The 22,617-nt window shown below is 34.8% G+C and overlaps 1 protein-coding gene and 1 pseudogene across 2 annotated transcripts in view; both read left to right on the forward strand.

Moving 5' to 3' along the window:
* The window catches only part of SRBD1 (S1 RNA binding domain 1), a 202,996-nt gene that overhangs the window by 88,506 nt on the left and 91,873 nt on the right, over positions 1-22,617 (forward strand). The window lies entirely within an intron of this gene.
* Positions 2,660-20,769, forward strand: LOC140843619 (phosphatidylcholine:ceramide cholinephosphotransferase 2-like; annotated as a pseudogene).

Below are 22,617 nucleotides of genomic sequence, written 5' to 3' on the forward strand. Positions count from 1 at the left end.
CTTTTTGGCTCTTATGAATAATGCTCCTATAAACATTCACGTTCAAATTTTTTTGTCGACATAAGTATTCATTTCTCTTGGATATATACTTCGGAGTGGAATTACTGTGGTAACTCTATGTTTAATTGCTCAAAGAACTGCAGGCTGTTTTCTGAAGTATTGGCACCGTTTTATGTCCCCACCTGCAGTTTTGAGAGTTCTGGCTTTTCCAAATCCTCACACTTGCTATTCAATTTTTTGATTGTAGACATCCTAGTGGGTATGAAACTATATTTCCTTATGGTTCCTGTTTGCATTTCCTTGATGACTAATGAAGTCCAGCACCTTTTCGTATGCTTACTGGCCATTTGTAATATTCCTTGGGTAAATGTCAGTTCAGATTGCTTGCTTATTTTTTCTTTAGATTGTCTCTTTATTATTGAGTTGTACAAGATTTTTATAAGTCCTTGATTGGTTGGATGATTTGCAAGTATTTTCTCCCATTGTGCCGGTTTCCTTTTGACTTTCTTGATCACTTCTGAAGCACAGAAGTTTTAAATTTTGATGAAGTCCAGTTTATCTGCTTCTGTTGATCATGCTTTTGGAGTCATATATAATAATCTTTTGCCAAATCCAAGGTCATGAAGATTTATACCTGTTTTCTTCTAAGAATATTATAATTTTAGCTTTTATTCAGGTCTGTGAGCCATTTTGAATTTATTTTCACATATGGTATGAGGGTTGGATTTCATTCCTCTCATGTGTCTGTTCAATTGTATCAGCTACAGTTGTTGGAAAAACTATTCTTTCCCCATTTGGATGACCTTGGCACCCTGGCTGAAACCAGTTAACCAAACTGGTGTAAGTTTATCTGTGGACACTCATTTTTATTCAAGTAATCTATATATATATCTGTTCTTGGTGCCGCTTGCCACACTTACTTGATCATCATTGATTTATAGTAAATTTTGAAATCAGAAAGCGTGTCTTCCACTTTGTTCTTCATTTTCAAATTTGTTTTGGCTATTTAGAATCCCTTGCAATTCCATACAAATTTTAGAATCAGTTTGTCAATTTCTGCAAAGAATTCAGCTGAGATTCTGATAGGAATAATATTTTATGAGTAAGTCGTTTGGGGATTATTGCCATTTTAATAATAAGTCTTCCAATTCATGAACATATGTCTTTGTATCTAGGTATTTAATTTCTTTCAAAAATGCTTTGTAGCTTTTAGATTATAAGTTTTATGGTTCTTAAGAATTTATTGCTAAGTATTTCATTCTTCTTGATGCTGTTGTAAATGAAATTTTATTTCATTTTTGGGTTGTTCATTTCAAGTGTATAGAAATATAGTTGATTGTTGTAATTAATCTGATATCTTGCAATCTTGCTGAACATGTTAAGTTCTTCTAAAATTCCTTAGGATGTTCTATATATAAGATCATGTCATCTGTGAATAGAGATAATTTTACTTCTTCCTTTCCAACCTGTATATGTTTTATTTTATTTTAATTATTTACTTATTTCCTAATTGCTTTGGCCAGAACCTTCAATACGATGTTGAATAGTAGTGAATGAATAGAATCCTTGTTGTTGATCTTAGGGAAGAGCTTTCAGTCTTTCACCACTATTATGTTAGCTGTGAGTTTTTTACAATACCCTTCATCTGGTTGAAGAAGTTCCTTCCTTCTATTTTTTATTTTAATTTTAATTGAAATATAGTTGACATACAATATTAGTTTCAAGTATATGTCATAGTGATTCTATAATTATATACATTACAAAATTCTCATGGTAAGTGTACACTAATCCTCAATTTTTTAGGATTTTTATCATGAAAGGATGTTAGATTTTGTCAAATGCTTTTTCTGTGTCTGCTGAGGCTATATGATTTTTGGGGGTTTATTCTGTCAATATGATATATTACATTAATTGATTTTTGTATGTTGAACTAACCTTACATTCTTCAGGTAAGTCTTACTTGGTCATGGTGTATAATTGTTTTATATGTTGCTCAGTTTGGTTTGCTGATAATTTTGCTGAAAATTTTTGTATCCATATTCATAAGAGATTCTGGTCTGTAGTTTTCTTTTGCTCTGTTGGTCTGATTTTGATATCGGTAATACTGGCCTCCTAGAATGATTTGGGAAGGGTTCCTCCTGTGTTTTGGAGTTTATGAGGAATTGGTATTACATTGGTTTTTTTGTTTTATTTTCTTTTTTGGTAGAATTCAGCGGTAAAGCCATCTGGGCCTGGTTTTGGTGGGTAGATTTTTTATTACTAATTCAATATCTTCATTTGTTACAGGTCTATTCAGATAGTTTACTCTTTTTTTTTTCCCAGTATCTAGCTGGAAGATTAAATTTTAGATTTGAGGGCTTTCTTTTTTTTTTTTATATAGGCATTTACAGCTGTAATTTTTCCTTTAAGTTCCTTTAGGTGTATCCCGTTTCTTTAGTTATTTTCAGTAGTTTGCATCTTTTCAGAAATTTGTCTATTTCTTCTAAGTTATCTAATTTATTAGTATGCAATATCTCTTATTATTCCTTTATGATCATTTTTATTTTTCTAAAGTCAGTAGTAATATCCTCTTTCCATTTCTGATTTTAGTAATTTAAGTCTTTGTTTCTTCATCAATCTAGCTAAAGGTTTGTCAATTTTGTGGATATTTTCTAAGAGCCAACTTCCCAATTTCATTGAGTTTCTCTATTGTTTTTCTCCTCTCTCTTTCATCGATTTTTGTTCTAATATTAATTATTTCCTTCCTTCTGCTTGTTTTAGGTTTAGTTTACTCTTTCTTTTCCCCAGTGTCTTAGCTGGAAGATTAAATTTTAGATTTGAGGGCTTTCTTCTCTTTTAATATAGTCATTTACAGCTATAATTTTTCCTTTAAGTTCCTTTAGGTGTATCCCATAATGTTTGATATGTTATGTCTTTATTTTCATTGAGAGTATTTTCTTGTTTCCTTTGACCCATTAGTTATTTAGGAGTGTATTGTTCAGTTTCCACATGTAGTTGACCCTTGAACAACATGGGTTTGAATTGTGCCAATCCACTTATATGCAGATCTCTTTTCAAATTTTCCAAAATTCTAAAAAAAACCATTTTCTTTCCTCTAGCTTACTTTATTGTAAGAATACAATATGCAATACATATAACATACAAAATATGTGTTAATCAACTATTTATGTTATCAGTAAGGCTTCCAATCAACAACAATATTGGTAAGACTTCCAGTCAACTAATAAGAGTATTAGTAGTTATGTTTTGGGGGTGTCAAAAGTTACATCTGGATATTTGACCCTGGGGGTTCAGCATCTCTAACCCCTTCATTGTTCAGGGATCAACTATATTTGTGAATTTCCCAAATTTCTCTCTGGTTTCTAATTTCATTCTGCTGTTGTTGTATAACAGATTTAATTGTTTCAATCCTTTTAGCTTTTATTTATTTATTTATCACTAGCATTACTTTTGTTTTACTGTGGCAAAGTACACGTTACCATTTTAATCATGCATAAGAGTACAATTCAGTAGCATTAAATAAATTAACAGTATTGTATAACAATCACTATTATCTATATCCTACCAAAACTTTATACCCATATAGCAATTTACCCTAGCACCTTTTTTCCCCCCAACCTTTAGTAATATTTATTCCCTTTTTGTCTCTACGAATTTGCTTGTTCTAGGAACCTTAGGTAAGTGGAATCATGCAATATTTGTCCTTCTCTGTCTGGCTTCTTTCATTTAGAATGATATTTTCAGGGTCCACCCATGTTTTATCAAAATTTCATTCCTTTTTATGACTGAAAAGTTTTTTATTTGTATGTATATACCACATCTTTTAATCATTCATTGTTGATGGACTCTTGGATTGTTTTCATCTTTTGCCTCTTGTGCTGCTGTGGCCACTGGGGTACAAATATTTGTTTGAGTCCCTGCTTTCAATTCCTTATGGTAGTTTTATGTTTAACTTTTGAGAAACTGTCAAAATGGTTCCCACAGTGGCTGCAACATTATACATTTTTATCAGTAATGCAGGAGGGTTCTAATTTCTAATTCTCCATATCCTTGCTAACATTTATTATTTTTTCTTTTTTTTGACTTGCCATCCTAGTAGGTATGAAGTGGTTTTTATTTTTATTTCCATAATGACAAATGATGTTGAGAATCTTTGCATGTGCATATTGGCTATTTGTATCTTGTCTTTGGAGAAATGTCTGTTTAGGTCCTTTACTCATTTATGAATTGGGTTGTCTGTAAATGTTATTGAATTGTAGGAGTTTCTTTATACCTTCCGGAACTGGCACTCTCTTCTGCTGCTTCTCCAGCTCTCTACAGCTTTTTGTATCTTGGTGGTGAATGTGGAGATCTTGTAGCTATCAGATGTCAAAAGCAAATGCTCTTTGGCAGTGGGAATAGGTGTGAATCTACTTTCTCACAAGTATCCTGGGCTAGAGGTATATCTCTTCCAGATGCTCTTCAATTAAACCAATTTCATAGCTTGAGCAGATATAATCATGTAGGCCTGGACCTGAATTGGCCCAGCAACAGCAAGAAGTACCGATCACCAGGACGTGGAACCTGCTGCTATTCTGCACAGTCTGCTGAAGACTGCTTCTTGGGCCCTCCTTGACTGACATGTGGAAGTACTTTCTTTTGACTAGTAATTGCCTGTCCTTTCTGTGTCTTATGTTAAACATGAAGTGTACTTCATAAGGATTGTTGCAAGGATTAAATGATTTAATGCATGAAAAAGAATGCTCCATGCTATATAGCAGAGGCAAATTTCACCCCTCTGAAGGAAAATCCGGGCAACAATAATTTTTTAGAGTTAAAATTCCAGGAAAAATGAATACCCAATTTAAAAAAAATCATATATGTCCTGAGTCAGCAGAAGTAACAGAATTTTCTTTGACCCAGCAAAAATTCAATTTTGGGAATTATCACATGAAGAGTGTAGTGTACATATGTTGACTATATTTAAGGAAATAAAAGGGAATATGATGGTTGGGGTGAGCACAATGAAAACTGTGCTTAATCAAAGATAACCTTGTAAACTGTCTACCTGGCCACCTGAAGCCTTGGACGCAACAAGCCAGACGAACTTTTTATTTCTTTTTTGCTTTGGTGAAGGTTTTCCTTTTCCCTGGGCTAATGGAGGCCAAAGATTTGTTGGAAGGGGATGGGTGTGAGGTGAGGTGGTGTAAGGGCAAAGGGGTGCCCATGTTGCTTAGTTGAGAACCCATAAGTATGGGGTCTGCTAAGGACTATAAAGTTATTCCCTTTGTCTCTCCAAAATAATTGATATTTTTTGCTTACCTATATTTAAGGAAACTAAACATTTTGTTTTCATTTTCAGTGAAAATGAAACTGGGATCCTTTAACTAGGATCTAGCTATTCCTTACCTTGTTTTTCAGCCTTGTTCATTTTCAGGAGCTCACTTTGAGAAAGCCATAGAGAAAGCCCAAATATGCCATTTCTCTCTGAGCAAAATGAGATTTAAATAAAATTTTTAGTTGTACAAACTGAAAAATGTACATGCTTTGACAGTTTGTAAGTTGGCTTATTGTAAACAAAGTAATCTAATCAGATATTTCTGTTTAACGGGATTTAGTTGCTTACATAAAGCTGTGTCCTTTATATAGAAAAATTTCAGGTCATTATTCTATTATCTGTCCTTTTGCAAACTATTCCTTTATAGTCTGTGGAAAACAAAAATGGTTTCTGGGTTGATTCCTAAGAAAGCCCTAGACATGTAAAAATGTAAAGTGGACGCTCCAAGCCCTGAGAGCCATGGCAGCGGGAGTGGGCGCTGCTGCCACCGGGCCCGCGGGTGAAATAGTAACATCTTTGGGAGAAAGGAAATCATCTTTCTTTCCTGAAAGTAGTGAATATACAGTGGATAACTGTATATTCACTGTGTGGGAGGAACAACAATCAGATGACTACCTTCTACTTTCTGTGCTAGCAAACAGAATCAGTTATAAGAGTCCATGTTGATCTTGGAAGCAGAAGCATTTTAAAAAGTTAAGTTCCCACAAAGAACAAGAACTTTACCATCTCCTTTTTGATTTCAAGACTGGGGAGACAGTGGATGTCATAGAGACAGCAAAACTTGAAGAACATGTGGAAAATCAAACCAGTGATCCTACAAACATTTACACAAGACCTGCTGAAACTGTTGAAGAAGAAAACAAAAATGGCAATGGGAAACTGAAGAGCTTATTCAATGGGTTGTGAAAGGGCACCAAAAAGTACCCAGACTACATCCAAATTGCTGTGCCCACTGACTCGAGGAACAAATTTCCCCTAGAGTGGTGGAAAACAGGCATTGCCTTCATGTATGCTGTCTTTAACCTTGTCCTGACAACTGTCATGACCATAGTTGTACACAAGAGGGTCCCTCCCAAGGAGCTCAGCCCTCCACTCCCAGACTATTTTGATTACATTGATCGGGGCATTTTCTGTATCAGAAATAAACGGGATTATATTAGTTGGATTATGGATCACCCAGTGACTGTTTCTGAGATACAAGTGAATAGTGGGGCGCAGATTCTTTTTTATCATTGGGATTTTATACCTGTATCGCTGTATTACAATGTATGTCACTACTCTCCCTGTGCCAGGAATTCATTTCCAGTGCCCTCCAAAGCTCAATGGAGACTCCCAGGCAAAAGTACAATGGATTCTACTGTTGATTTCTGGTGGTGGATTGTCCATAACTGGATCACATATCCTGTGTGGAGACTTCCTGTTCGGTGGTCACACAGTTGTGTGGACACTTACTTGTTCATCAAAGAATATTTGCCTCATCACTTGGTGGTATCATTTAATCTGCTGGCTGCTGAGTGGGATCATCCACATTCTTATAGCACATAAACACTATGCTGTCGATGTGATCGTTGCTTATTATATCACAACCCGGCTGTTTTGGTGGTACCATTCAATGGCCAATGAAAAGAACTTGAAGTTCTCTTTACAGACTGATTTCTTGTCTCAGGCATGGTAGTTCCCCATCTTTTATTTTTTTGAAAAAAATGTACAAGCGTCAATTCCTTGCTGCTTCTCCTGGCCATTCTCCTGGCCTCCTGGCTGCTTTAAATCATCATGCAAAAAATATTCATGGGTTCAGAAGATCGGTGAAGGTAATGATAAATCTACCTGAGGGACAAATCAAAGGCACGAGCTCTTATACCAAAAGAGTTAATGCTGTAACCAAAGGTATAGTTTTGTGTTTTTATTTAAGGAAAACTGACTAGTAAATGAAGAAGTGGACCAGATTTTGTGTAAATGATTAAAAAGATGAATGAAGTATTACCCTTGGACTGTTTTTTCATACCAAGAAAGGTGTATTCTGAAGCTCTTCATTCATTGGTGACAAGCCCCCAAATTGGGATTTTACTAATAAACTTGTTAAAAAGGTGCCAAAGAGAATATTACTCCTTTCCTTATTCTTCACTAAAGGCCTCCACAGAATTTTTTCAGGATTTTTTTTTTTCCTCTGGGGTCAGAAGAATTTGTTAATGTTTTAAATAAAGTATCTGGAAAAAAACAAAAAAAAATGTAAAGTGGAAGATTACTGCCTACCTCATCCTCAGCTGTGGTTTCCAAACAAGGTGTTATGGATTAAGAGAGAGGCATGACCCAGGGCTTTGAGGCTGCTGCTAGACCCACCATTCTTTCTACCATTTTCCACTCCACTCACAAACAACTGGGTTGACAAGTGCTACCAACCTAGTTTGGAAATTAACATACAACAGTGTTCTGTTCATTCTGCTCAAAATAATCTCATAGAGCAGTGCTCAAGTAAATTGGAAGATGTTGTGGATGTTTACTTAAATATTCAATAGGTTCTTTGAAGAGGCATTATTGCATAGAACAGTCAGGAGGAGAAATAAGTATCAGAATGGGTGGTGAGGGGCTTGTGGTGGTGGAGTCACTGCCTCTTCAGTAGGTGGTGTGTGTAGTGCTAAATCTAAGAGCACAGGCTACAGTCATACAGTCCTGGGGTGTAATCTCAGGCCTGCTCCCTCTGGGGTCAGAAGAATTTGTTAATGTTTTAGTTTTTTAGTTTTTTGAGGAACCTCCATATTGCTTTCCACAATGGTTGGTTTCTTAATCTCTTTGAGCTTCAGTTTTCTAATTAGTGAAATGAGAATAATGATAATATCTGCCTCAGGAATATGAATATTAATGGTATATCTGTAGTCTGTTGAAGACAGTACGTAGTTCAAAATAGTGGTGAAGAATGTGGGCTCTTGAGTCGAAGTATCTGTGCTCATACTGTAACTCTGACACTAAATAGTTGTATAAACTTTGGCAAATTAACCTAACCTTTCTGTACCTCAGGTTCCTCAGCTCTTATATGGGATAATAGTTGTTGTGAAGATAAAAGAAATTAATACTTATACAACACAACAGTGTCTGACCCTTTAAGTGCTGAAACTTAGTAGCTAATAATAAGTCTTCTTTCATGCTGAAATGGTTTCACTTTATGTCCAGTAGGATATAATTTCATCTACCCTGTCTTGTTCTCAGATTCTCACTGTATTTGCTATTCTTGAGCTTAAAGCACTATTAGTTTCCAAATATCTTAGTCATATGTTTTCTCAGGAGATACAGAAATTCTTTTTTAAAATTAAAGAGTGACATCCATGATAAAAGGACTGAATAGGGTATTTGATAAAGAATATGGTGTATTGGATTTTCATAATCTAAGACAGACGTGGCATTTTTGTTTGAAAATGCTTTGAAAATTGTTAATGCTATAAAACTTGAAGGTATAAGGAAGTTGTTAATAATTTGAAAAGTACTTTAAATGAGAATTGGAACACAATGAAAAAGCACTTATTCCAGAGAGACTGTGATGAAAATAGATATTTCCTCTGGAAACCCTGACTCAGACTGTTCATTGGTTTCCATAATGATGGAGCCAGAAGGTCTCAGACATTCCAACATCCCCATTCCATCATGTTCTTGCTGAGAAGAGTCCAAAGTGTGTATTTGTTTTCATTCCAGTCATGGGTTAGGTAGGCATGTAAGAAACTGTTTTTCTGCATGATTTTATCTTGTGAGCTAGCTAAACTAAGTCATAGTTAAATCATCCCATAGTTAAAGTAATCTTTTTCCTTTTCTTTCATAATTGAGTTGCTAAACTGTATATCTCACATTTGTTTTTTGTTGAGATTCATACCCGTTTACTTGTGAAGTTATGTTTGTAGTATTTAGTACTGCTGGTCATCACTTGTGAAATTATATTTGTATTAGTACTGCTGGTTATCACTTGTGAAGTTACATTTATGTTTAGTACTGCTGGTTATCCAAGATGCTACCTCACCACAACAAACTTTTCCTGCTTATATGCTATGTCAATAGGTAACTGCTTTGTAGAAAGAAAGAAAGAGAGAGAGAGAGAGAGAGTCAGAGAAAGAGAAAGAGAAGGGAGGAAGGGGAGGAAGGGAAAAAAGGGAGGTTACTCCAGTCAAAAATCAAGAAACTTACCTCATATATCGACTTTAGGAGTTTTACTTGGGAAGTATTTTTATTTTATAGTAAATTACTTTGCATTATAATATGTATTTCTAACTTAAATCATGATGTACTTTTCTTATAGGTGAATAAAAGTAGATTTTAATAAATTCTTCAATTTGGACTTTTTTGTAATACTATCCTATAGGCTTACTATGCCCTATTCTTGTTTATTTCTCATAGTAACCCCCTGGTTGTAAGTATTTGCATTTTACAGGTGAGGAAACTGAAATGCAGGCTGGTATAGATTAAAGACTTAATGGAAGGGGGGTACTCAAGTCTAGGTTATTTGATCTTACATCTCATACTATTTCCAGTACACATTTTTTCACCCCTCTATTGCTTAAATATGGGTAGGTGGTTCCAGGAAGTTTGACCAAGGGAATACATGTGCCTATTTTTAACACTCTTAGTTTACCTTTTACCTTCCATTGTTTATGTGGAGATAGTAGAGACAATAGCAAAAAACTTCTGAACAAGTCTGAGTTTATATTCAGATTAATCTATTTTCATCCATTTTTTAGCAATAAGGAATTTTTCTATATCATAATACAATATTGGAGTTAGAATGTCGTCAAAGATCTAGTCCAACTCCTCATGTTCCAGAAGGGACCTGAGCCTCAGTGATCAAGCCAGCCAGTTTTTGTTCTTTGTGGGCCCTAAAACTCTTTCAAATAGTTTTTTTTTTTATTAAGGTAGTGAAATGCAACATCTCTTTTGAGTTTTCCTTTAAACCTAAGTGTTTTGAAAGTTGAATGTTTTAGAATTCAGCATGAACTAAATTTGTCTCAATGTTGAGTTGAAACTAAATACTTCATTAAGTGGCCAGTTTTTTTAAAGAGAGCATTCTGAAGGTGTGGAATTTTCAAAGGGTAATCTAATTCTCATTTAGGTGACTAGACTATATACTAGTCAGATGTTCTCATCAGTACCGTGACAGTTTTTGAACTTGAAATCTCAGGCACTGTTGAGATAATTACTGAGGGATTTTGCCTTTGGCCTGACATAGTTTTATATGATAAAGAATGTAGAGGCAGAAGGAGAAGATCTTGCCACCACTTCTGGTGTGCTGTAAGGTGGGTATGAAAAGCATACACATTTATTTAATATGTTATGTGACATGAGAATATTCCTAAGGAAATGAAGACCCAAAGAAACTGTTACGGCCTGAGGTTTTTTATACTAGGTATGATGAAGAGTGGAAAGTTAATGGGAAAACATGATAGGACAGAAAGGAGCTAACCGTGGGAAACTGAGGGAAATTTAGCCAGGCTAGAGTGCATTCTTCCCAGCATTCCTAGGATACTCCTTCCTCAGAGTACAGGGAGGATGCCTTTCACACAATCCTGTGACCTGCTTCCGGGGAGAAGGGGATCGTAAAGTTCTTCCCGTACCTGCCATTTCTCAGATCCTTCAGCTTAAAATAACTACACTGTCAAAGTGGCATGTTTTGGGGTGACACACCCTGATTCCCTATACTTTCTGATTTTCCTCTCCTTTAGCTGAGGGGATATGCTCCAAGGCTGATTTGTGAGTGGTGGTTGAATTCTTGTTTGGTTTTTCTCAGCATAAGGTTTTTACCTCATTCCACTTCCCTTAGGAACATCAAGTAAATTAGGTTAAAGGGGACAGACCTCTCTTTCCTCTGACAGCAAAACATGGGGATCCATGTTTCCATGGTCAACATAGACATGATACAGGCTTAAAGTATTGTTCATTTATGCAAATTCTAAACACAAAATCACAAGTTAAAAGCTCATAATGGAAGGGGAGGTCAATTGTTTTACCAATCAATTCTTTGTACTATAAAGATTTCACTTTGTTGATCCTTCAGCTAGTGGATTCTCTTGTTGCATTTAAAATGGAATTTGACTTATAAAAATTCAGGATAAGAGCAATTTTTATGAATCCACCTACACATAAAGCCAAATCACTGTCTTTTTGTTCAAAGCTCCAGTTGGTTGTCATTTGGAAATAGTAGAGACTTCAATATATGCTCTTGGCATAAATGCCTAAGTTTGGTGTGCCAGAAAGTTGTGTTATTCTTTGAAATTTAAAAATATCTCTTCAACTGAGAAGTATCATTTCTTATGTTGATAAGATTGTAGATCCAAGTTTTCTTTACATTGGGGTATATAATGGATATTCTTCATGAATAGATCAATATTTCAAATAGTTTTTTTTATTAAGGTAGTGAAATGCAACATCTCTTGAGTTTTCCTTTAAACCTAAGTGTTTTGAAAGTTGAATGTTTTAGAATTCAGCATGAACTAAATTTGTCTCAATGTTGAGTTGAAACTAAATACTTCATTAAGTGGCCAGTGTTTTTTTAAGAGAGCATTCTGAAGGAGTGAAATTTTCAGAGGGTAATCTAATTCTCATTTAGGTGACTAGACTATATACTAGTCAGATGTTCTCATCAGTACCATGAAAGAATTGTGGTGAGCAGGAGAGCTTTGGAAGTTAAGTATGCCTAGGCCAAGCAGATGCATGTAAACTAAGGAAGTAGTCTACGTAGAAAACTTGGGGAAATGAGAGTCAATTACATGATTTTTTTCCCTTTCTTTAAACAGCTTTCAGGTTTAGAAGCATACTTAGAAAAACAATGTTTTAATCATGAAAACTCCTTTATTAAGACTCATATCTTGACGAAAGCTTATGGGTCTGTGTGTTACTTTGCATAAGAGGTGGATAGTAGTGGTGGGGGAGGAGAGAAAGGATTCAAGTATTTCAGCTGCTTTGCAGGATAAGAAAAAGCAAAGAAAATAGGCATGCTGTGTTTCTCAAAAGGCCCTTGTGTGGGTTTTCAGCTTGAAAGGGGATTAGCATTGGAAGTCTGTGATCATGTCAAACATTTGTAATTGAAGGTGGCTGTTGAAAATAATTCTTAACATAACTGAATTCTAGCAGTCTTGTTGGTGATGAGGTAAGTGGAGTGAATAGGAAATGATCTGTTTGTCATCACTTGAGCCACAAAACAGAAACTTAGTATCTGGGAATGGAGACTTAAAAAAGCAACAATATTGGGAAATACTTGATACTTCAGGTCAAAGATGCTTTTTGTGAGAAGTGCAGAAGGAGTATATACATAGGAATATACACTACTGCATTTTTACTTTTGACATTGTCTCTTGGCCATAGTTAGAATCAAACCTTTTGATTACTTTAGTAGCCACAAGTCATATGATGATTTTTGCCAAATGTTCAGCCTAGATAAGGTAACTTAAGTACATGCCTCATGTAAACAGTCTTATTCTGTGAGCCTGTTTGTCCTGTTGCTTGTATTTCTGTCCTTTGAAGTAATTTTAGAACTTTTGGGGAAAGTTACAGAAAAACAATAGCCCTTTCTGGTAGATGAACATAACTCATGTCTGTGGGTAAATTAGAAATGTCCTTTATATAAGTTCATCTGGACTTTCAGGTGAAAAAGAGGATGATTGGCTGCCAAAGAACACCTATTACATCTGCCCACTTAGCTGCTCGTGAATGAGCATTCCTACAGGGCACTCTCTGAATTATATGCAGCTTTTGGAAAACAAAGTGAACAGGAAATGTTTCTCTTAGGGGATTTTATTTGCTCATCCAAGGCAATAGAGAAACATTAAGTGATTTGTGGTGGATTTTATTTTCCTGAAGCACCTTCTACAACCTGAAATTCAGTCAGTTACTGTGCTAGGGGAATGGGTGCTCTGACCTTGTCAAAAGAGGATTTCACTTGACTTTGATTTGTTAGTTCACAATACTCATGTATATCTGTACCTCTAACCATGGCTTTTTATAACTAATCCTAGGCAGTCATTCACTATGAAAACACTTGTGTTTCTCTTTTTCCTTTGTATTTGTTCATTTGAAAAGGAATTGCAGCCTGTGTGTTATTATAGCTATCAGTAGCACTTAATCTAACTGCTTAGGTGAAACTTCTCTTTTAGGATGCTAATTTCAGATATCAATGGGAAAAGATATTTTTTCCCCATTAAAAGGTCTGATTTTACTAATTAGTTTGAGCTGGATTCCTTAGGGACAGCTTTTGATAGAATAATTTTTGACATTTTAATTTGACAAGAAAAAATTCAGGGTAACGACTTAGACATGTGCCTGGAGTGAAGTCTTCTCTTGCAATGGTTGTGATACTCAGTGCAGGGAATGCCTTTGAACATCTGCAGCACTTTGTAAATCCTGTGTTCCATTAAATATGATAGTTTGACCTTCTTGGCAGGTGTTTTCATAGGAGCCTCACCTGAAATACTCTTACACACTTAAAAGACTTTTTCCCCATAGATATTAAGATGTGGGGCCTAATACAGAAATTCTAATGTTAGTAACAAAAACACTGTTTTCCATAAGGACAATAAATTCAGGTGTAAAATGTGTAAATTTTATGCCTCTTTATTCTTTATTTATATCTACATCTTTCTTACTCAAAAGTATTATTTGCTTTAAAAATCTGGCCCTCACATTTAAAAATGGTGAAGTAAACTAACTTCAGATCGAAGTTATTTTTTGTGTGGTTGTGTATCTATATAACATTTTAAAATCTGAAGTTAGAGCTTGAAGCAAATATAGAATCTATATTCACACATACAAAAGCATGCATGCTAATTTATTTCTGAAAAATTATCTTAAAAACCTGCATTTCTTTAAGTATATGGAGGACTATTTAAAGGGACAAATGGAAATAGAAATGGGTGTTTGAAAAATACCTACTGACAGAGCCTGGTTTCTAAGCCTGGGAATTAGGTTGGAGGAAAAGAAAAAATGATTTTTAGTTTCTTTGTGTGTTTGTGTGTGTGTGTTTCTAATATGTGAGGTTTTGTTTTTTAACCACTAGATAAGGTTAGAAATGGATACTGTCAAACTTGCTCACATTGGTAGTGATTTATTCCAGGTGAGGAAAATGCATTCATTTTACTACCAGTATATCTCCCTGAGGTTAGGGTGGGTAGATACTTGGGGGAAGTAAACTGTTGAGGGTGGATTGGTTAACATTCTGTTACTTCTTTTTAAGCAATCCTACATATTTTAGTGAAGAAAAATATTTTAATGGATTCACCAGTTATATGTGTATGTGTGCTCTGTTGCTCTCTCCTGAAAATGTTTATCTGCTTCCCTTCCCTCCCTCCCTTTCTCTTTTCTTTTTTCCTTTTAAATTTAAATATGTGAACATGTTTAAATGCAGGGAAAATGTTATCATTTTCCATATTACTGTAAAGAATGTGACTATCAGTAACTTTTGTTTGATGAAGACTTATGATTTAAATCATTTTTGTATCTATTTTTAGTAAAAATATTTCTTACATTTAGCAGTTCACTGTTTATAATTGCCCATAAAGAAGAAACCCCACTATTCAGTTTTCCCCTAAGAATAAAAAAGTCAAAGTTACATTAACATGCACATTTGGGTTTATAGTCTAATATCTTTTTTTGTTTTTTTTTTTTAATTTTTCAATGAAAATAATACTGGAATGGGACACGAGCTGTGTGATGTGCTACATTAATGTCACTTTAGAGATTTCAATTTTACTTAAAATTGTTCTACATGAGTTAGGAAACTTGAAATTAACAGGAAAAATTCATTCAATACCTTCACAATAAAATATTTTCAAAACAACACTAAACATTTAAAATTTACTTGGGAACAGAGACTTCATATTTAAAACAAACTTAAAAGTTCTTTCAACTATTGTGCACAGTTACTGTTGAAGGTTGACTGCCAGCACTAGGAAATCAGGAAGTCTGTAGTTTAAATTATTCAGGATCAGATTATATCTCAGATTTTCTTTACACGTGGCATTAAGTACATACTAAGGGACAGCTATGATTTTCTTTGGGAATCTCAAGAACAAATATTTAGTTTCTAATTTGTGTTAATTTTATATTTGTTTTTAATTTTCAAAAAGAGTGTATGCCTTTAAGATGTATTGTGCCTAAATATCTGAACAACCTTCTAACTTAATTTAGCATATTGTGTTTAAAAAATTATATGCATGTCTACTGGCCACGTTTTAAGAGTATGGGACAGGAAAGTTTATGAAGAAATGGGGACATGTCTTTATCTTTAGGTAAGATTAGACCATGAGGTTATGTTTACTCTTGTGTTAGTTTTAGGGTCCTTTCCTCCCCTGTTTATGATACTGTCTTAGCATTAAGGCTTGTTGAGGTAAAATAAAACAGTTGGGCCAAAAATAACCCCAAGAATTAAGATTTAAAATTCTCAGGGATACCAAAAGAGATATTAGAAGATTATTGAGCTCTGAAGGGAGAATTGACTACATGTGGATTTATTTTAAGTTTTAGAGAATGTTCAGAGATTTTAAAATAAGCATAGTCTTTGGTGTTTTGGCTTAATCAAAGAGGTTGCTGTGCGTGTCACTAGCCAAGCAGCATTTAAGGGCCCTCGTTTGTACTCTTGTTTTTTGTGGAGCGAAAAAACTGATAACTATTGGTATGACTCTTACAGTGACATTGAAATTATGAGATATCTATCTGGTTTGTCCTAGTTCTGTTTGTCTTTTAGTTGAAATATGTACCAAATCGATTCCAGGGTAAAACTTGTCCATTTCATATGTCTATCATTTGCATGATTTTGAGCAGTAAACAAACATTCCTTGACAAAAGTATCACATTTTGTTTTTACCAACTCTCATCTTAACTCCAAACATGAATGCAAATTGGTTTTTACCCATGTTAATAAAAAAAACAAATCCCTCTATTTCAGTGGGTAAAGCAGAAAAACATGAGATGTGGGAAGTCTGGAATCAATTAACTTGGCAAAGTGTATAGGAAAAAAAGACAGCAGACATGGAAAATAATCCTATCAAAATAACATATAGAAATGGAAACTTGCAGACTAAATGGTGAACAAGAAAATAACTTAGAAAATTTTACTTTTGTTTCATATTTATTTTATTTTTTTATTTTAAAATTGTATTTCATTTGATACTCATTATAGAATATATATATGTGACAATGCTCTTAGTCCTTATGTAATGTTTTTTATCTTTTCCATGCTGTGTATATTAATTGGCATTAGAATAAATCTGAAAATATGATGAGAAATTACTTGAGCAAATCTACAGAGTTGAAGAACAGTACTTACTGGTTACTTAGAAGGTAAAACAAGATAATGTAGATTCCAGTGAATTGTTTTAGTGTAAACATAAGCATAGTGTATGATAAATAAATTTCAGTGGTGTAGCCACAGGAAATAAAAATGTGATGGAGAAAGAAACTGATTTCTTTGCGAGAGAATTAGAGGATTAGGCTTGTTCTGGATGCTTTCTCACGTTGACACTTTTATTTTGAAATATTCCTAACTTGAATCCAGATGAAGTCCTGGCTCTTGTTGTGCTTTGTCTTTTGAGGTATGGGAGGAAAATCAGGTATTTTGAAGTATCGATCTTTGGCCCATTGATCCTTCTGTATATTCCAATGGAGTATAAAAACATAAGTGATACTGAATTTTCTTTTCCATGAATAGCTTATATCATTAATCAGGTACTGCTCATCTGAGTGAATCCTAGTTTGTTTAGTTTCTGATGTATCAAACTGGATGAATACTCCCTAAACAAATAACTTACTTTTGTGCTTCTCCAGCATCTCCTGCTTTGAATATTCCTTAGAAGTCATTACTGTTTCTTATACTCAGATCTGAGGAGAAATAAAGTAGATCATTGTGCCAATTATTAACCTCTGAGAAGAAAAATGCCTACAGATTGATCTTCACAAAAAACTTTTAAAAAGCTCCAAAGCTTTTTTATTACTGGGAAAACCTGTAAAGATGACTGGGAGGAGAGGAGTTAGCAGAGGGTACGTACTAAATAGGACAAAGTCTTGTCTAACAGTCCAGAGACCGGTTTTTTCTTCTTCAGTCTTGGTTTAAGATGACCTTAGTCTAATTTTATTTAACTCTTTGGTTTTCTTACCCCACAGGTAAAATGATGAGGATACTTAGGATCTTGACTTCTTTTAGTTTGAGTTAGTAGCTCTTAAGGTACTTTCAGAAAGCTGTAAGTATTATGCAAATGTAAGAAATTCATATTATTTACTTTAGAATAATTAATTGAAAATGACCTTGAGGAAATAATATCCACTTGTAGACCAAGCAAAGGATTCTAAGGCCATTGTTTTCTCTGCATGGAAGGAGCTAGCTTGACCAAATTATCAGACAGTCTGGGTATGAACAGGTGCCATGGCACTCAGCTATTTTCCCTTTTGTGAGAGCCTTGAGTTGAATGTTTCTCTGGGCAGTTAATCCTTGGCACCATAGCTTTATTCTGATAGTGGCATCTGGCACTAGATTGAGATAACTGACTGTGAGGTTTGCTCTTCTCGAAATGTGTTCTTTAGGCACATTCTGAGATATGTGGCTCTGACATGACCACATGCTCCTGCTGCGTTTCCTGTCTTCTAACCCCACATGGGAGGCTGAGGCATTCTGACACCTGCCATATGGAAACTTTACTTGCTGAAAAATGTCAAGATTTTCAGATGAGATGAAGACAAATAAAACTGATCATTTTCCCCTTTTTCAGGAGTAGGCAGAGGGTGTTTATTTATAGATGAATGAGTTGCTGAAGTGGTATAGTTCTGTTAGTTTTAAGATTTACACACAGTTTTGTGTAGGAGATTCGGGTGTGTTTATGTGTTCTTATAACTTGCAGATTTTTTTGAAAGTGGGCTTCTATTATGATTATATTGCCATACGTATGCACACATTAATGACTGTCAAATCTTAGATGCTCTGGAGTAAGACCTCCTGTTTGAGGTCTTTGCTGCTTCCTCTTCCCTTTTTCATCCTTGAGCGTCTTGGTGTTCTTAGACCGAGCACTGATTGGTAAATAAAAGAAGTGCCGACCTGATGAGTTTGTTCCTCCTACTACTTGGTATCTGATGGAAGAAAGGAGTTGAACTCTAGTATAAAAGGAAGGCTTAAAAAACTATTACTGTTTTGTTTAATCTTATCTTTCAATCTATGGATAAATCATAATTGACTGTATGCCATTGAGTAAATTGTTTCTTCTGTTTCTCATATCTTGTTCATTATCTTGGCTCTCAAGTCCAGTAACATCTCAGAGATGGTGGTAGCCTAATTTGGTATAATTTGGAAAAGAGAAATTCTTATTTTGAATTGCAAAAAATGTAAAGAAATTTGATGAGATGATGCCCTAATAGTTATGTTATTGGGAGCCAGATCATGTTGAGAGACCATGGATCACATGTGAAACTATATAGTCTGGCATCTCTTTGGACAGCTTCTTCTTAAGTGGCTTTATGTGCTTAGTAGAAAAGGGTGAACGAATATTGGCCAACAGACTAGTTCCTTGTAGTGTATTTTATAAAGACTAGTAGAAATATAAAATCCATCTCCAGCAATTGGAAGGCAATGAGAACTAATGCCTTTTGTGTCATCAACAGGATCCATGAATTGGAACATAAATATTTGAAAACATTTTACAGGGGAAGACTGGTAGTTCTTCAGTAAACAAAGCTTCTTGCTTCAGATCCTAGGTTGACTTGAGTTAAATAAAGAAGGATTCTTGTTATAAACTTAACTGGGTTGTTCATTTTTTAACTGGCTCCTTCCTGTTGTTAGTTTTCTGTAGAGTCATAGAATATGTGCTTCAGGTCATGGTTATAGAAATAGTATTTTATCAGTTTCTTTACCTTATGATTTGCTTTTTGGATGTGGATAATCATCAAGGAATAACACATAGTACTTTGGGTTTCACCTTAGAAATGAATTGTTTCTACCTTAATCAAACATATCCTATATGTTCTTGAAGTATGTTTCATACATTTGCAAGTTACAGTCCTAAACAAGAGTTGAAGTTTAGCTGCCAACTTTGGGTCCTCTTAATTTAAGATAAAAAAGATTTTTGACAAAGGAAGGGCTGTACTGGTATATGAATTATTTTAAAAGGCTCATTCATAAGTGAAGAAGACTAACAAAATTAGACAAAAATATAATGATAACATCAAATGTATCTTTCAGGTATTATGCTCTTTCTCTATAATCTCTACCATGATGCACTATTTCTCTTTGTTCCCATTAATTTGTGAAGTAGACATATTTCTTATATCTTTAAGCATGGTGTCAAAAGCCATAGGACTGACCCAGTGATTCTGAAAACACTGGATCACAAGTCTGTGTTCTTTAGTGCTAGCACTCCACTGTTTCGAGGTGATAGCTTAGGTCCATTTACAGCTAAATTATTCATTTCATAATGTATTAAAGCCAGTTAGTTTGCAAGTTCCCTTTTCTCTGCCTCCTAAAAAAGGGTAGATATATTTAGGATGATAGCTATGATGGGCTTTGCTTAAAACAAAACAAAATAAAAGCGGATACTTTAAGTGACACAGTTTGCTTGTGCACATAGGAAAGCACTAAGATTTCACATTTTTTTCAAGGATTTGGTACTTCCTTTGAACTTTTGAAGCTTTAGAAGAGTGGTTCTCAAGATTAAAAACTGTTGTGTTTCAAAAGACAAGTAAAAGAATGGAAGGATGAGACAAAAATTGGGAGAAAATATTTCCAAGTCATATATCTGATAGAGGACTTGTATTTATAATACATAAAGAACATCTATTACTCAACAACAAAGAGACAAACAGGCCAATTAAAAATGGGCAAAAGATTTGAATAGGTATTTCACTAAAGGAAATTAGGAAAGGCCAATAAATACATGGGCTGCATATTCAACATCATCCTGGTGATTAAAGAAATACAAATTAAACTATAAGTAAAACCATTCATAACCACTAGAATAGCTATAGTCGAAAAGGAAGACAGTAACAAGGAAAACCCGTATTGTCAAGGAAATGTACAAACTGGAGCTCTCATTACCCTTAGGCAGTTTCTTAAAAAAATCAAACAAATTTATATCTCAGCATTTAAAATTCTGGGAATCTCTCCAAGAAAAATGAAATGTATGTCCACATAAAATCTTGTATACAAATGTTTACTGCAGCATTATTCATAATTCTAGAAAATTGGAACCAAACCAAAAATCTATCAGCTGGTAAACAGATAAATGTAATGTGTTATCTCTAGAACAATGGAATACTATTCAGCAGTAAAAAGAACGTACAGATGCTACAACATGGGTGAATCTCTAAACATTATGCTAAGCGAAAAAGCCCAATACAGAAGACCACATATTTATGATTCCATTTATATGAAATATCTAGAAAGGTGACTCTATAGAGACAGAAAGTAGATTAGTGCACACCTGGGGTTGGATGTGCAAACAAAAACTTCACAAGGGTCTTTTTGGGATGGAAATGTTCTGAAACTGTATTTTGGTAGTGATTGTACAAACATTTACTAAAAGTCACTGAATTATGCACTTAAGATGGATGAACTTTCTACAGTATAAACAGTACCTCAATGAAACCTTAAAAAGTGGTTCCAGGGCCATCAGCATCAGTGCAACCAGTGAATTTCTTAAAATTCTTGGCCGTAGGGAAGCAGAAACTCCAGGGGTGGGGCCCAGCAATCTGTGTTTTGCATTCTGGCAGATTCTGGTACGGGATCAGGTTTGAGAACCATTGCTCTAGAATCAAGGGAAGCTAAATGGAGATGTGGGTAGTTTTGGGGTACAATTGATGTACATTCAGTGTATCCTGTTCCCTGTAGCTATAAGAAAGGTTTGAATTAGGACTGTTGTAGTAGAGTTAAAGAAAATTACAGGGTAATGGGAGTGAAAATAAACTTTCATGTTCTTGATATGTCCCCATGAGAAGCTCTTTGATTGTGGTGTTTGTCTACCACATGTTAGTAAATTCTTGTGTTCTTTTAGGCTTGCTGTTACTTAACAAACATAACATAAACAGGTTCATTTGCCATAATGATGGTGGAAGTTTAGATCCTTGAAAGGAATCATTTCTCCTAAATATTTACACAGTGTAATATAGCAGAGCCAGAAATGTGCAGTGACCCCCCAAAAATAAAGATCTGACTATAGATAAAGTTGTAAATGGAGTAGCCGGCTGAACTGAACAACTCAGTTTCTCCCTCCATCTTTTCAATATATTTTTTAAAAACTATGATTAGAAAAGGGGTTGATCTAGAGTAGTTGTCTTAATGCATGGCATGTGCTTTCAGTTGTGCCCTTCCCCCCTGCCATTATTTGGGTGGCCAAAAGAAATTCTAGAGGTAGAGGCTGTTCTAGAATATGGTGTGGTATTCCAAACTGAAAGCTGCTAGTTGGTGAATTTTTTTAGATGAAGTTGTAGATAGGGTCTCCCGTAACTTCAGAGTTAATGACTTCAACTGAGATATAAATTCACTAAAGATGAAAGTATAGGTTGTGGGGGTTGGGGAGAAGTCAGAGCAGAATACAACAAATGTGAGAAGGGTGGAAAGGAGGAGTGGTTTTCATAAAGGTATGAAAACTGATGTGTGTCATTTATTAGAGGAGCTCATTGAGATTGTCAACAGTAATATTTACAAGAATATTAGAGAATGTAGCACAAACTATTGCTATTTCCAAAATTTATTCATTTGTGGGTAAAAAAAAACCGGGCTACTACTTGCTGGCAGAGCGTATCTCAGATCTGCCAATCTCTTCTTAATTATTATTTTACTCCTTTTAGTTTCCCTTTGCTTCTCTCCTTTTTATTTGTTTGGTAGATGTTTTAAGCACTCCCAAGCTTGTTATAGGTCCTCTGTGTGATTACTATACTGTTGCTAGACTTGTTCTCTTTGGAAAATGATCATCTTTTGAGATAGCTTAAAAATTTTTTTGAACTATGTAATTGGAATTGCTTCTAACTGGTCTTCCACCAGATGGTGCTAGTGTTACATACCTAAAGGTAAACTCATTTGGTGCTGTTGAAATCTTGCAGTTGTGTACTTTCTTTTTCTACTTGTGTTTTTCTCATGCATACTACTTTACTGGTATACTACTATGTCACCTCACATCTTTTATAATAGTGAACTGATTTTGCTGTGGTGATCATGAAGGATAACTTGGGAGATAAATTTAGACGCCAAGGACTAAGTAAAACTTAAGGATATATAATATATATTTTCTTATAAGAGCTTTCATCATTCATTTGCTTCTTATCTGACCTGTGTGTACAAATTGAGAACTTACTCTTTTCTG

This window comes from Manis javanica, chromosome 1 (assembly GCF_040802235.1).
Source record: "Manis javanica isolate MJ-LG chromosome 1, MJ_LKY, whole genome shotgun sequence".
In the NCBI taxonomy this organism is placed as follows: domain Eukaryota; kingdom Metazoa; phylum Chordata; class Mammalia; order Pholidota; family Manidae; genus Manis; species Manis javanica.